The sequence below is a fragment of the Bombus impatiens genome, unplaced genomic scaffold, assembly GCF_000188095.3.
Source record: "Bombus impatiens unplaced genomic scaffold, BIMP_2.2 scf_0106, whole genome shotgun sequence".
NCBI classification, from domain to species: Eukaryota; Metazoa; Arthropoda; class Insecta; order Hymenoptera; family Apidae; genus Bombus; species Bombus impatiens.
The window spans coordinates 980,308-997,453 of record NT_176525.1 but is presented as its reverse complement, the minus strand read 5'-3'; the positions used below and the strand labels follow the sequence as shown (position 1 = coordinate 997,453).

At 42.9% G+C, this 17,146-nt stretch overlaps 1 protein-coding gene and 1 long non-coding RNA gene across 2 annotated transcripts in view; one reads left to right on the top strand and one right to left on the bottom strand.

Annotated features, from left to right (window-relative positions):
* The window catches only part of LOC105680235 (ecdysone-induced protein 78C-like), a gene marked incomplete at its 3' end in the record, with an annotated part of 111,550 nt that overhangs the window by 79,827 nt on the left and 14,577 nt on the right, over positions 1-17,146 (bottom strand). The window lies entirely within an intron of this gene.
* On the top strand, positions 7-4,803 carry LOC112212084. Its single transcript, XR_002945870.2, has 2 exons — positions 7-2,439; positions 4,367-4,803. It is a non-coding gene; the product is annotated as an uncharacterized LOC112212084 (long non-coding RNA).

Below are 17,146 nucleotides of genomic sequence, written 5' to 3'. Positions count from 1 at the left end.
GCGCACTGCCAGTAGGAGGTAATGGTAATGCATGGAGGAAAACGGTAATAACGCAGAAAAGCAGGAGAGGCGGTTGCAGTGATTTAATATAACTGAGTTACAGGAAGTGAATATTATTAGCATTCGCTCACGGTGGACCTATGCACGTACATTTATCTTTCTCATTTCTTGTATATTCGTTCGATGTACATATACTGTAGCTCGATACGCGTACAGGGAAATGTGTACTCCAAGTTTACTCAAATACGTACGTGCACACCTGTATACGTGTTATACGCATGTGTGTACGAGACAGGGTGTGCAAGTACGTGCAAAAAAACAAGTGTACAACAGGGAGGACTACAGCGGGTCAGCAAGAAAGGAAATAATCACTCTTCGTGTGCGTTTAACGCGTCAAGGAACGCGTATGCATACGACGTATGCGTGTGACGGTACACGACACGTAATATGTGTGATGTAACGTACACAGTGCCTGAAATGCACGTGCGATTACGGCGCGCTTATTTGTGCGCCGAACGAGTTTCGTTGATGCAACGAAATCGCTTCGCGGTAACCACCATTTTACCGTGCCTTTTATCTCGTGAATAACGACCCCATTGCGGGAAGAATCGCCATACTCATGAGGGAATGTAACAGTCTATAGTCTACACTCTACACTCTACACTCTACACTCCACGGTCTACAGTCTACAGTCTACAGTCTACAGTCTACACAAATAGACAGTTCTGTCGCGTTTAAATATTAGGTCTTTGGGTGCCGGTAAATGACACGAATTGTTGTATACGCAAAGACAATTCGAGTAAAGAATATCGAATTGGTCAGCGACTTGAAAATTATAGGTATCAGCAAAAATGTATTTTAAGAGTGAAACTTCGATATTCGATGGAGAAAATATTTTAGCATCAAAGTATTTTATTTAAGAAGATAACCGTATTGAATTGTTCTTTTTCAGAAGTAAATAAATAAATCAAAAATTTGTAAAAAAATTTAACTTTGTTACATATGCTTATACGTTTTTAACATCAAAGAATTCGCATTAATCACGAGGCACTGCTCCTGCACCAGGAAGTCAGGGTGTACAAGTTCGATCAGATACACACGGAACAGCCGATCTTAATCAATTTCCCTTAATTTTACCGTTGCATGACCACTTGGTACTGTATACTGTATACCTACATAGTAGGCAGTTCAATGGCGTTGCACTGCCAACGCTAACACGACTCTCTTTCTCCTTCTAAAAAGGTCTCTTCTACCTCTACCGTCATTAGCATTGCCATTAGCTAAGTCTTCTACACTGCAAAAAATCTTATCCCTAGTTACTCCGCTACAAACTACCGATTAACATATCATTTAATTATCGGCCGAATTAAGAAAAGAACAACTAAAAACAGGTATCAAATAAATCTTTAATGACCCTTGAAATTATGCAACATTTTCTCTCCTGTTTAGTTGAGAAACCAATTACTTTAAGTTTACGTAACACAATTTTTCCTTACCTCAATGCCAAACCGCAATACTCTATTTAACTAAATTGATTTACTCGAATAGCAATACATCAGAGTTTCCTTAACGTATTGCGAAGAAGAGTGTGCTGCACGCAGCGCTAGACAAAGCACCGAATAGCAAATGGATTGTTAGTTTCCTGGCTGACGACTTGAGAGCGAGTCGCGAGCGACTAGATTGCCGTGCGGCATAATACCGAAGCAAGGAATAAAATTTCTTTTTCAATTACGAGCCGCGAAACTCTCTGTCCGGCCATTATCACCGCGCGTGATACCTCGTTAAAACGTATCCGGAAGGTCAATCGTTTTATAATGCAAAAGGAAAGAGAGGGACAAGAGAGAGGGAGAGAGAGAGAGAGAGAGAGAAAGAGAGAGAAAGAAAGAAAGCAGGGGATTGGAGATGTATCGCGGTTAGGGTCGATGTATGCATTCTACACGTGGCTGTCTCTGGTCGTAGCTGCGCGTGCACCGATGTTTCGGTGCACCGCGTATCCTATACGCCGTGATTTCATTTTATTCGACGCGTATGTATATGCAGGGAAAAAGAAAGGAAGAGAAAAGGTGCGATAGAAACGCGCGACTCGACCGTGTTGTGTGCTGCTACACACGCACGGTCTCGCGTGCGCGCGCACGCATACATTCGCGCACACGCGCACTGGTAGCATCACTTCACTGATGATATACCCTACCGAGAGTTCATTGCTCTTGAGGTGCAACGGAGAACGACGAGGATTCGCGCGAGAACGTCGGAAAGAGAAGGAGAAACGGAGAGGGAGACGCGAACTGGCATTGGCACGATGGAGAGAGACAAAAACGGAGACGCACAGCACGGAAGACGAAAGGGAACGAGCGAAAGAGACTAACCGATGGTACGAACAAGACACTGTCAAGGAGCTCTGAAAAGTCGAAGGAAGGGCGGAGAAAGACGGATCGAGAAGTATGTATTTACCACACGTCTCGGCGACTTTTAATAATTCACACGCGATTCCCAGCGCACCGTTCCGAGTCAAGACCACACCACTCTCGATGTTTTCGTTTTCTCTGGTCGCACGCACATGTTCGGAGGAAATGGCAAGGCCGGTAGGAAGCGATTGGGTTAAACGCTCTTCTAACGAATGTCCGTCGGCGAGTATCGGTTTCGTGCTAACGTAACGACACGTTACGCTTTATATCCGTACGTGGTCAAACTGCGTGCTGTTCGCGAGACATCGGCTACGATCGTAACCTCGTAAGTACAAACCGCCTCCAGAGCATCTCCCTCGGCTGGTCGATGATAGTAATCGTCGTTAATCACGAGCCAACTGGCATAAAACAATTAAATTCGCGTACCCGACGAGCTCTTATAGGTACTTCTGATAAGTTATACTTCTCAGTTTTCTCAACAGCCGCACCGCCTGTTCTTCGCCTGTGCAATTCCCAAAGCCCAAGATAAATTCACTTTTAAAGCACGCTTCACTTTGAAATATCGAATCATCGGGCGGGACAAATCAAAATGACATTGAGTCGATCGAAAAATCGGAAAATATTGGACGCGGACGCTCGTTGAGCGTACCGACTCGAGCTTGTACCGGACACGTACCGGGTGCAATGTACCTGGATGAGTCACACGGTAACAGCGCACACATTCGCGTACGCACATGCGTCTCCACGCGCGATTCGCGCTCGTGTGCGCGCGCGTCTTTCGTCCTTGTCTTTCTCACTCGGTCGCGGCGGCGCGGCGTTCCTCGTTACTCGTAACACGCCAGAAAGAAACGAAGAAACGCGGTAACTTGCGCGCGATACGCGCTACGAACAGAGACGGGGAACGGGGCAACGAGCAAGATGGAAGATAAAAATCCAATCATTTCGACCGGTTTTGCATCGTGCCGACGAGGATAATGGAATACCGCGTCACTTTTTGCCGGTGCACAGAATATTTCCTCGCGTTAATATCCGCGCGTTCTACCCCGGCTCCTCTCCTCGTATCTGCGCCAGGTACGTACCTAATCGTGGTATACACCGCGCATTTGGCGCCCCTTACGTGACTGGCGCCAATCAGGTTAAGCTATTTCTAACTTTTGCGGAAACAACTTTGATTCGTTTCTTCGTTTTCCTTTTTCCTTTGGCTAATTATGAAGTTTTCGTAATTATGACGTTATTTTCCTTCGTTTAGTCAGAAAATTTGCTAACTAAACTATGTGCAACTATCTGTAATTATAAATACTTAATGTTACAGCGTAATATATAACTGTATCCAATAAATTTAATACGATATCGTAATAAGTCAATAGGTATAGAAAATTTATATAGCATACAAATAATATAAGAAGCTAAAAACATATTACAGTTAGCTATAACTTATAACATGTCTCATATATTCAATAAGTTAAAAATCGGGACGGCGATTACGAGTGTTTATTCCTTTAACGTAGATAATTAAAAGCATATTTTATGTAATTGTCACTGATGTTAACTAACCATAGAGTCCAATACCAATTGGCCAGTAGAAACGAATGGATAAAAATCACAGAATTATGTAAACACGTGAAACTACGTAAGTGTCAAAAACTGGTAGCTATAAGGCTTCAGGGCAAGGAAATGATGCGATAACCTGTCGAATGCGGATAGAAAGTTCAATTCGTACGAGACGAACAAATTAGTCCCGCGGAAATTATTTTTAGACACAGAAACTAGCATAGTGGTAGTTCCAGACTGACTCGATTAAAAGCGAGTACGCGAGTCAGCTTTCGTCGCCCTTTTCCTTCTTGACAAGCAAAATATAGCTTTAGAAAAACACGGTTCGCCACGAAACAACATGTGTGCGATCGTTTCGAATTCTTATGGCAACCATAAATTTTAACGAGATTCTGTCACTTTTTCTGCAGGAAAACTGGATTATATCAAAGGATAAACGACGAGTATACGGGCGTGTAAAAAATCCGGAAACGTATCGAAAAGGTGAACGCCATACGAAGACAAGAAACGAGTATCTGGTTGCATGAATATTAATAAAGCACGTTAACTCGACACACGACTCTGTCGTGCTTATATTACACTCGGAAGTATCCGGCAATTATTCAAAACCAATGACCACGTTGAAGAGATCCTTCTGAGTAGCCGGTCATTTGTATGAGAGTTCGACGTTTTGAACGATCAAGCGAGTGAAATAAAAAATGCAATTTTTTTCAGATATCTGACAGCTTTTAAACTTTGTCTCCCAAGAGATGTTTTTTTGATGATGATTTGTCCAAAATGTTCTGTAATTATGTAAGCTTGGAACTGTTACATTGTTACGGTATATGGATTTAAGAGTGTATCATTTCGATCAAAGATCGCTTTCTCTCGTCGAAATAAATTAAATTCATCGACACATATGAATTTTAAAGGCGATTGTGAAAGAAAACATAGGAAAAGATTGGGAAAAATTTTGAACAGAGAAGAACGTCTCCTTAATATTTATATGTTTTACATTTTTAACACAATTATTGTCGCAGAATTTCCAAATTTAATCTCACCTATCAACACATGTACAGTTCCTTAATTAATTAACATAAACTCGACTCATTCTGATTATCATCAACTTACTTAAATTTCCAAGAAATATCGTATAACAGTAATTTACGCGCAAATGTCTCCATCGTGAAGATCCTTGGGCTTAACAAGAAGGTTCTATCTAGTCCACAAGAATTTATTAAGCAGTTAAAAATAAATGATAAAAAGATGAAAAAAGGAAGAGGAATGAAAAGATGAAATGAGAAAGAAGGCGGTCAAAGAAACACATCGAGAGACTGCTAAAACGGTGTTGCGTAATCCTTTGGATTTAGTTTACTTTCGTCGGAGTCGATGCCACGCACGTAGCGTGACCGTGGCACTGAACCAGCGGCACGAACTTTCTCGTGGCCTTCGTTCCAGGAAGACGATTTACGTGACATGAACAGGACGCCAATGACTGCGAACGGTCATCGACGGTCCGAGCATCGCCTCTCCATTCGTCAGATCGTCGTGAATACATGTCGATTTCGAATCGATTATCGCTGTCGAACCTGGAGGAATCGAGTCCTGGTGAAACGAATTTTTTAGAACGCGATGATACAAGCATTGCGCAATAACATAAAAATAGAAAAGATATATATATCGAAGCTAGGTGTAACTAATAATAAAACTCCGCTCTATCATAGGTTACTGACCCATCTACGTTTTTTATATAACTTTGTATTCTTATGTTTCTTCCAGGCAGGAAAATTCTTTTCTTTCTATTTTAGCGCAGGTGATTTATCCATAAGAATTTATTTAGCAACCTTAAATCGATATGACTTGCTACATGTTATTTCTTATAAACACAATTTATTTAAGAGCAACAACCGAATGATAGTGAATCTTCGCAGAGATGTACGAAATTGTTAGTAGATCGAGGATGTTTGTGTAAATATTATTAGAAACGCAAGTAAAACAACGTTTGTTTCGAAACAAGACAAAAGGATTTGTTTTATTCACGAAGGGTAGCATACTCTTGATATTTTATATATTTTTGCATATTACCCGTATAATGTGCAATTTTGCATCTTTATGTTATAAATGTACAACTATTCACAGAGTAATTTAATTTACGACGATAGATAACAATTTCTTATATGTCAAAATTTACGTCGCTCCATTCCCATTTTCTTTACATCGATTCTACAATTACCTCGCAATACAATGATCGATAGATAGCCACGCAAAATATCGTACACAGAGCGAAGAAAACTTTTCTGCCTCATAATTCACCATCAGTCAATAAAACTCAATCACTCCATCAAATAAACAGGCAGGAAAAGAGATCTATCAAACAGACGAACATTAATATCATCCGTTCTATTCTACTTCCCTTCGAATACCACCAAACCCTCAGGTGCCAAGCTTCGTTTGACTTTTAACAAAACCCAAGATGCTGCTTTCGTTCTCGCGAGCAGTTCGCAACGATTTAAAAAGAGTACCGCGGGATGATTAAGCGAACTGTCGATCCTCGACGAAAGTTCGTTGTTTTTAAAGTACCTGGTGAACCTTCTTGCAAAGTTTGAGCGAGAAAAAATTGCGTGAACGACAGCGGAGCGGGCGAATTATGCGGATGGACGTGCGCAAAGGTAAAATGCGTCATCGTGCTTTCACGAGAATTCCCTTGGACCCTAGCGGGATGACAGGTCGAGAAATATTCAGGAGTCTGTTCCTTGAGCATCAAGAAAGTTATCGACAGCGAATGACACGAGCGTAGAAGCATCGAGGAAAAAGGAAATTCCTCGCGACGATTCGTCGCGTACTAACGCATCTCCCTTCAGGGAACTGTTCTAAATAGATTCAGTCGTGACAAACCTTGACCGCATCGAGATTGAAATTCAAAGTTGGATTTTCGGGAACCATCGTATCAAATCGACGCCGCAGTCCTTTTAGACGAATGTATAATTTAAATGGCGACTTCCACCGTGGTCCTCGACATCTCTCGACGCTTCTCATGCTTAACGAAAAGGTAGTTACCTAGTGATGTTGAAAGAATCGCGGTCTGATCGTATTAGACACTGGATATAGTATCTCTTCTCTTGAGAATTTTCATAGCTTCTGATAGTAGTTTTCGATATTTTGGGACGCGCTGTAGCAAAGTTCATAACATTATCGTTAGACTGCGGGTTTCTATGGATTTATGAAGGATTAAAAGATAAGTATAACATACAGACGCACGTAAAACATTTGAAGTATCTTAATCTCGTTAATATTGGAAACTATGCTTGGATTTCGTTTCTCTAGCTGTGTTTATAAAAGTTTCCACTTGCATAAACACAATGGGGTTGGATGATTAGAGTACTTACGGTGCACGAGAAATATATCTAAAAATTGATCGCATTATAAAAATCAAACCACGGTCCAGTATTAGCTAAACATTAGCGTAATTAACATTTGAACGTATATAATGTTTCATTCGATAATGCATATCCCTAAATTGTTCTAATGCTGATCTTGTTGTCGCGATGTCTCAACTTTTAATTGTCACATAAGGGTAGATGCATGTAACTCGTATTATTCCTTCAAAGTGTCACGTCTCAGGTTGTTTGAAACTTTACGCAGCTTGTCCTCGGTCGGTTATATGTCGGATGACGCGCAAGAAATTTGAATCGTTTGCAAACGACCAGACAAACGTATTATTTTCTCGGAATATTTTATATCGCTTTTGTAACAAGTTCTCTCCGCTTTCAATCTATTCGTTCTAAATATAAGTTTATTAGGTAATTACAACGCTTTTGTCCTAGTAAATGCTTAGCTCGGTTATAAAGCCAATTTTTACAGACACTTTAAAATCGACGATCTTATATCAAACCAACGAGATACGTACGTTTCGAAGTACAAATATTTCCAAATATTATCCACATCGTTCGATATTTACGATTATATCTAAAATAAAATAACTCTAAGAAAACAACAATCGTCTTTCTCTGATTCTAATAAATTTTTTCCTAAAAAATGTTAGATACAATCAAACAGTCGGCCCAGCTTTCTCTTCTGCCCCTTTCGCCACGACGACGCTGATCGGTACGATTTTCGTATTTTCCCAAGCGAAGATGTTCGCGGCAAAAGGGCAACGAATCTGCATTACACGAGACCCTAATTGTAAGAAGAAAACGTGTATCTCTCTACCGTGCACTGTTGATTCGCGAGTGAAATGTCAGCCCCCGTTCTCTTTGCAAATAGAGAGCGGCAAAGAGAGAAAGAGAAAAGGAGAGACGGGGGTTGGGCTGGATTCACAAGGAGGATCGTACGAAACCAGTTTTCGATCCGATATTTCCTTCAGACAATGGGAACGCTCGAAGAAAACTCAATTGAAAGAGAAATCGGTAGGACGGTGGTAGCCAACCAGAGCTTCGTGGATTTATATTGTAGCCTGATAGCATTGTGCTCGCCTCGAAACGAATCGCGAGTATTGCAAACCACTCGGCGACCTTTCCAATTTGTATCGTAACCTTTACAGAACCATCTAAGAAGAGGGAACGATGGAAGCGACAGATAAACATGGCGAATCAGAATTGTAAAATAAGCAACGGTATTATTAAAACAATTGAAAGTTTCGTGAGGGCCAAGAGATATCAATGTCGGTCTCGAGGCTTCTTCGTTTGGGAGAGTTTCGAACGAACCTGGCGTGTTCTCTTTGCTACTGGGCCAAATGTTTAAATTACAAGACTTTGGATCCAACTTTAATCGTCAATGAGATAAGTGTTTGATCTGTGAGACTTACATATTATCGACAATGAGTAGGAATTCAAGATAGATAAAACCAATTTCCCTCGCGTGTCCTTAAATATTCTCCAGATCCTCGTTTAAGATTGAGAGATCGCGGTCGAGACCAACCAAGTAAAATATTTCAAGACGTTTCAAGTAATTTCAGACGCAAGTGTCATAAATTCAATGGAAATGAACACATAAATACGATACGGACATTAGCGATCTTCTATGGATATAGAGCGATATAAATCATCTGCTGAACAACAATACACTGAAATAGCCTGTAAAAAAGTAACGTCTAAATCGCTTTGAAGCAACAGCGTATAAGTTGGTCAGTTTTTTTACCTGTACGATCATGGACCGTAAAATTGAATCAATCAATTACAACTTTCATCATCGCGTAATGAAATGCCAGGTACGCGAGCGACGCGCCAATTTTTTCCTCCGCTCGCTTTCATAACGCCCATATCCACGCGGCGTTACTAAACCGTGCGAGAAACCGTAACAAAGGCACGCGTCTTGCAAAACATCATCGCTTAAACTTTAAACAATGCTTCTCCTTTCAACGGCATACCATAAAATATCACCGGATAACAATATCGTAACGTAAATTCATTCTATTTTTATAGTTCGTACTTCGACTAGGAGGTGATTGTACGTGAAAAGGATAAGTCAAAAACAATTGTACGATTAAATCTTTTCGTACAATGTTTCTCGATTTATTTAAACACATAGAATCACACACCTTCTTGCCGATTGTATCGCGATCGCCGTACGAAATAACGAAACGGCTATATACGGTTGTTCGCGGAAACATCTGAACATTTGCAGAAACCTTTTACGAATATATCGCGTGTACTGTATGAAATATTTTGCAGTTTTATCAACATCGTAACAACGCTCGACGATCATCGGTTACGTTTGGAAATTTGAAATTTAAAAATGTACATAGAAACTGCAGCATAGTCGATGGCTAAATAGCTACGTATTTCACAGAGATCATAAAACAAGCAATTGTTCAGTAGATAAGCCTTAAAATTTAGTGCGTCCATTTCTAACGCTTACTATACGCTCAAGATCGCTGCTTATACGGTATATACTAATTTTTTACTAAATATAAGTTTAGAGTAAATACGTCTATCGTACATCGGTGCCAATGAAATTGCAAAATATTTTCTCCAACACGTACGACATATACATAAAAATCGTCTACGCTGAATATTTAAATACCTTCGTGAGTCGCTAACGTGTTAAAACCTAGTACCAATCGAATGACAGGGGTAACAGAAATGGATTTAAAAGATTACGAAACGTCCGAGGAAATAAAACACGACAGAAAAGCAAACAGAAAATTGAGATGGGAAAAAAAGAAAAAAAAAAGGAAAATGAAACAAACCTTGCTTAATGACGATGCCAGGGGGCACTTGGACAATCGGTAGGGCGGCGTTCGGAGGATTTACAGGGATGCTGGCTGGTGTTCCAGGCGGAGGCGATGCGCTGGCGCTACCAACGGAACCGGGATCGCTGAAGCCTTGGGTGCTGTTCTCCTCCGGTCCGTCGAAGAAGCTCAGATTGAATTCACTACCAGCGTCGAACGACACTTCCGGTGTAAGGGTGTCTGGCGCCGGGGCGCTACCCAGACCCGCGCTCAGCGACTGATCGATTTTGAAAACGTCCATTGTACGAAGAGGTAATGGTGATAATGACGTCGGTGATCGCGCACCTCGGTACCAACTGCGGTCACCATTCGCGTACTCGACTACGTGACTCGATTCGCGTCCGGCTCGGTGTTCATCACTTTTCTATGTCGAGATTTATAGGAGACCCTTTTTTCTTTATGCTTGCTATATGTCTCTGTAATTATTCTTTGCCTCTTCCTTCTTCGTACGCTCAAGTACGTAACCACTGTATCACGCTATCGCTATGAAATATTATTCTCGATCAAGGATTAGACGCGAGAGCGCCGTTCTTAAGATCGACGAAGAACCGATCCTCGTACGAAGATGTTTCTCGTTTAACGAATCGGAGGAGGTGTCACTGCTGATTTATAAACATATATCCTGCGTTCAGAACTCCAAGTCGTCGCACGACGAAGAAACGGAACACAGCAACGAAACAGTCTTTAGGAGGTTCGCGAATCGCGTGCCCACCGGATATTCACTGGTGTATCACCAGCGGAACGAATAGTGCGCGAAACGACACACATCTATGCTCTTTATCCCCGTGATATCCTTTCGATCAATCCCTTGAGCACACGCAATAAGAAAAAAAAAAAAGAAAAAAGAAAGAACGAAAAAAGCGAAAAGTACCTGAACGAGGCACTCCGCGTTTCTACGAATTCCTTGATCCTCGTCAAATGCAGCGTCGGTCCAACTTTTCCCGATCCACTCGCTAGGCTTTCCTCCAAACAGCGTGCTACCTGGAAACTTTACGCGCGAACGATCGTCGAGCACATCTCGTTTTCTCGCGGACCGATTCACCAACGATGGAACGTCGACGACAGGCACGGAGATGACGAGGAAGACGAAGAAGACGACGAAAAAGACGAAGAGGGCGAAAAGGACGACGTTTTCGCAAGAAGATCGTCAGGTTTCGCGATGCTACGGTTTCGAGAAAGCATTCCTCTCGAACGGAGCTCTCGAGAGCGGTTGAACCGAGGTCACTGGCCGTTACTCCTCAGGCAGATTCTCAATGAAGCTGTCCGCAGGCAACTGACGAACAATTTTGGCACGTCCACGGCTTGGCCAGAGAGCGCGTTTTATCTGTTAATCTCTCTCCTTCAAAGCGCCTTCGAACACATTATGCGTTGCTCCCGTTCATACGATTCTCGTTATTCTCCAGACACTGGCGGCCGGGGGCAATGCTTTTCGGTAGCCTTGAGCAGCCTATTATTCAATCTGATACGATTACGCGCGGATGCTTTATTACGCTCGCCGTGACACGTTTCTATTTTCTCCCGATCCTTATCGGCGAGTTCAATCCGACTCGTCACGAATTTCACCGATTCAACGACTTTACGTCTTGATATGCTCCAGGAGAAACTTTAATGGATTTATTATATACAACGTACATGTATCTTCTTTGCGTCTATCCCAGCGCGTTGTTTGCCACTAGCCGAGCAACAGGCTACTCTCTGCTCTTTACTCTTTACTCGAGCAGACGATCGATGATGGTACTCGCGGCTGGTTAAAACCGGAACAAACGCGAGACTGAAAGAAAATATGAGAAAAATGAAAGACGTGGTTCGTTCGAGATGAAAATGTTAAATGAACGAAGTCGAAGAACTGTGGATCACGAAATGTGTGTGTTTGGATTCATAGAAGGTTGTTGATCGCGCAAGATTCAATTTCTTTTCCTTTGTTTCTTTTTTTTTTCTTTCTTTCCGTTTCTTTTTTTAACGATCCTTTTTCCCGTGTCAACGCGAAAGCAAACAACTACGAAGCACCTGGCAGCGGTTGCACGAACAAACGGGGAAAAAAATCCGCACTTCACTGGCACCGTGTCACAACAGGAAGAGAAGACCTTTCTCGTTAGCTATCTGGTTGCCCGAGGGCTGCGAAAATCCGTGGGATCGCGATCTTCGACAGGGTTCAGCATTGTTTGAAAAGACGCTCGGTATCGTCTTCGTGCGAGGGCATGTTTTCATCGACATCGTTATTTTCCCTTCTAGCTCTCTCCCTCTCTCTCTCTCTCTTTCTCTCTCCCCGGGTTTCCGCTTCGAAATAAAAACGATGCGAGGGTTCAACCCATTATCTTTCCTTTTTGGTTGAGATCGAGAGATCATTCGCTGCTTTCGCTTTCCTTTTCCGCTCTTCTGCTTCTCTCTCTCTCTCTCTCTCTTTCCCTGACTTTTTTTCTATCTTTGTGTTACGCTTATGTTTATATATGTATATATATTTTTTTCTCCGTCCTTTTCTTCCTTCCTCTCCGCGTATTTTCTCTTCCTTCTTTATATTTTGTTCGTTTCTCTCTGAGTTTCACTTTATTTGCCACGTTGCACAATGGAACGATCTAGGGGGAAAACTTTTTTCGGGTAACGCAAGCACGGCCTTTTCCACCGATTTTCAGTGGGTCTGTGGTCCCCTGGCTTTTCACGTGATCCATCGCTGAAAAGACAAATCAAAACGAAACGAAAATCAGAAACCAAGGGAAAACCACGACTTCGAACGCGATCAACAAAAGAAGAAACTGTTATTCGTCTCTCTGGCCAGACGTATAAATAAACTGGAAGTTCGAGCATGCGCGATCGATCTCGTTCTACCTTGCTCGATTTCCCCGATCTCCTAAGGTTTTCGCGGACAAACGAGTCGTCGCTACGTACGAACACGCGGAGGAATGCTTCCGCCACGAGATCAAAGCTCATCGAACGGTATCGATAATCGTGTTGCAAGTGGTATCAACGAAACTAAGAGCAAGTCGCGCTTCTCTCGGAATAATCTTTCGATTATTGATCGATCGGTAAAGTTTGACCCGACCATGGTCGATAGCCGAATATATTAGCGTTTTTATTCTTTTCCAAAACGTTTCTCGCCAGCTGTAACAGCGAAAGATAGAGGGAGAAAAGAGAGTGAGAGAGAGAGAGAGAGAGAGAGAGAGAGAGAAGAGGAGAAAGAAAGGTGAACGACGAGAGAAGAGAAGATCGGTGGATTCGAAAGGAGGAAAAGATCGCGAAAGGAAAAAAGACAGCGAGTCCAGAGAGGAACACGAGGAGGAGAGTGAGAAAAAGCGAATGTCATTGCCGTAATCTTCGGACGTTGACTTCCTCCTGGCTCGTCCCTCCTTCCTCTTGGTCGCAAGCCCCTTCCCAACCACCTCACCCCCTCCCAGTTCGTTTTCTTTGTCCTCTCGTTCTCACCTGTGCGTTCCTCCTCGCGATTCTCTACCTGCTCTCTCGCTTCCTCTTTCCTCCCCTTCACCTTTCCGCGCTACCTCTCTCTCGCTCTCATGTCTCTTCGCTTCTTCGTTCCTTCTCACTCTTTCGCCCTTTTTCTCTTTAACCGTGGCTCGTTACGCCAGCTCGTGAGTCTCAAATATTTTCGTAACGATTCGCGCGTAAAGTCCTCGTCGAAAGATTTTAATAAACACGAACGAAGAAAGTACGTACGTACACGGGTAGATGGTGGATTAGAACAGATGTTACATCCGTGGCGGGAATAGGATTCGGTAAAAAATCCAAGCCAGACGATTAACCCGCTCTCTAGTTTCACCGGTTTTTAATCGGAAACGAATTTTCGAACGATCGCTGAATTAACATATCAACCGGTATATCGCTCAATCGCAGCCGCTTTCTGCTTGCAATTATTAAATGATAAATCAAGAGACTGTTAATCTTAGTCGAAGTGCAATGATATTTTACGCGTATTTGCTCTTGCTACATGTAAGATCGGTTTGCACAACTTGGTTGGAAATGTAGAAACAAAATGTTGAAAATCTATGCATAGAAATGTATTTTTAGTTTGCACGGTCATAATGCTTCTATCGCGTTAAAGTTGCGTTCATCCGTGCAGAAATAATTGCGTGATTATCAGATTATTGCGTGAAAAATATTTGGAAATAAGATAACGAGTCAGATGCTTCTTCCGAGTTAAAGAACAGGCCAGGTGTCTGAAATTTCTGATCGAAGCTGGTCGTACGATCGATGTATCGTTGCATTTGTATTTCATTTAAATCTTTCCTGCTCTATTTCGTATATCCAGGATATTGTACCGCAACGTGTTACTAACTCGACGATAAATGTATTTTCACTGGTCCTAATTTTAACGCGTTATATCCTCTTATCTTGTAGAAACATCAAGCAAACATGTTTCTACTGTTCGTAATTCGAAGGAAAAAATGTCTTCACGACTCAAAAGCATCCGACTTTAAAAGGATTAACGCGTAAGTACCTCGAGCCTCGAATAATTTAATACTCGATTCCTTCCCTACGACCGAATTCTTTCGTTGTAACTTTCTCTAGAAACAAGTAGAGAAGAAAGACTGTTCGATTGTCCTAAGATGCTATCCAAGATGCTTTCAAACGCAAAACTCAATCCATATCACTCGACTACTCGTCGTCCACTCGTCTGTGCCCACTCAACCGAATCAACGCCCAAAAACATCTCATTGACAGGGCGAATCGGAATTACGACTACCTCGAGCCTCGTGCTTAGTTGCCCTCGTACTTGAAGAATCGGCTTTTTCACGAGGTGGAACGACGCGCGTCTTGCAAAGGACGAAATCACGGTCGAGTACGGGGCACCAGGCTATGATTTAAAGTCTCGCGGTGTATGCACGAGAGAGGCATACGCGCCGCGGGATATACATTACCCGCGGTATAATCCGTCGCGAATGATTTATAAATCGAGTGAATCACGATTTGGCACGAAGCAAAAACGGTAATCGCGAATTAGCATTTGCATCAAAGGGTTGCCAGAGGAGGAGAGGCCGGGGGGATAGGGAGGATAAATAAGGGGGTGAAAGGGCGAAGGGAGAGGAGAGGTAGGGGCAAAGAGGGAGAGAGAGAGAGACGGTTAAGAAGGAAGGAGGGCGGACGCACACACGGCAAAAGCCCTTGTCCGACAAATCGGTCGCGTAAAGGCGCGCTTTGAAGAGAGAGAAGGCTGGTCCGAATGGCGGTTTCGCGGCCTCGCAGACGGTCATTTGTCTCCTGCAACGCCTGCCTCGGTTCCGCGTTCCATCTGCGTCACAAGTCAGTGCGTTCACCTTGCCTCGAGTTATCAAAATCGGATCCGATGCGATAGCCCCGTGCACACGCGTATTCTTGGATCTCGATAGCACCACGTGCTCTTTACCGATGCGAAAAACCGAACTAAATTGATTTTCAATTTTCCCCCTTGTTCTCTTTCTTTTGCGCAGTTTTATCGTCAGTCTCTTTTTCTTTCAAATCTCTCTCTCTCTCTCATTCTCTCTCACTTTTGTTTTTCCTCTTCAACCGTCTTTGAAGCTATCTTTACCGTCCTTTCGTCGTTTAATAAATATCAGTGTGCTATAACTAGTTTGCCTATATAGTTGGCTATAGGCTGTATAGCAGCTTATAAGATGCAAATATGCGAGAGATTCCTTTCCCCGATTTAAATACCCCTCCCCACCCCCGTCGAGTTACAGCCGCGATCAAGAAAGGGAATTCAAGCGTGACGTAATCTGGCCAAGGTGGATTTAGGTAGCCGAGTTTCCTGGAGCTTTTTGTCCGATTCGTAACACTGTTGCGCAAGAGTCGTATATCGATTAAAAAGTTCGCCACGGAACGGAAGTGTTTGCGTTAAGAAGCGTTCAAACGACTAATATTATCGTTATATATAATTTATATAATACTTCTTTAACTTTATTTCATTATCTTATTGTTAACTTTATCACGCGTAAAAGACCCTCTACACGATCGATATACATCGTCGATACAATGTTGCGAACCTTCGATGTTGACAATAATATCGATCGTTCGAACGCTCCTGGAGAAATCACCGAGTAAGAGAAACGATTTAACCGATCACGTAAGAGCCGACGAAACTCGCGTAATTCTTCTTCGGACATAACGACGATCTCGTCGATTATTCGTTCCCGATTGCATCGTTTTAGGAAAGATTATTATCTATTTATTGTACTCTTCTCTTTTGTACCTTATCATCGTTAATTGTGTTCTAGCGATTAAGAAAGGGTTGCGCGCGACGTCGAAAATTTTCTCACTCGACGAGAGACAACCGACAGGGACTGAAAACACAATGCGGCTTTTGCAACTTCCTCGGCAATTATCCGAGCGCGGCGCATGCGATTCGTACGAAAATAAAAGGGAAGAGGCGCGAGAGCCACGCTCGACGAGTTTTACCTGCACGAGACGATGCAGAATACACGCTGGCATCCAGCACGCGCGTTTTCCTCTGCGATCGCGCTTCCCTGCGCGGTATTAAACGGCGAGGAGGTTCTAAGCGTCCTTGTCCTTCCAGGATAACAGGACGATGCCACCGCGGTAAGGAGAAGTACCACGACGCGACGCCAGAAATCGCGGACCGTGACTGGTTTCGCCTAAAGCCTCGTTCACACCTCGCGCAAATAGTCTACTCGCGTGTTTTCTTCGTCAGCCAAAGCAGAAAGACAAGGAGAAACTTCCTCTATCCGCATCGATTCGTGGAAAATCCAACGATTTCTTGCTCCATCGAGACTCTTTCCTGGTTCCTCCTCGGAAAACGATTTAGATAATCGCGTCCTTCGTAGAGGACACAGAATTCATCGGACGATCGTCGAAATCACGATCACCGGGCTCGAACGGTCGTGTCCACTTGGATCAACTCGGTCCAGCACACTGAACGTCACTCAATCTCCGTAACGATCCTCTTTCACTGGGATCATTGTCCGTGCGCGTGCAACCGCGGAACAACAACAACAGTGGCAGCAACGACGTTAACCCGCGAGAAAAAGACGAAGACGAC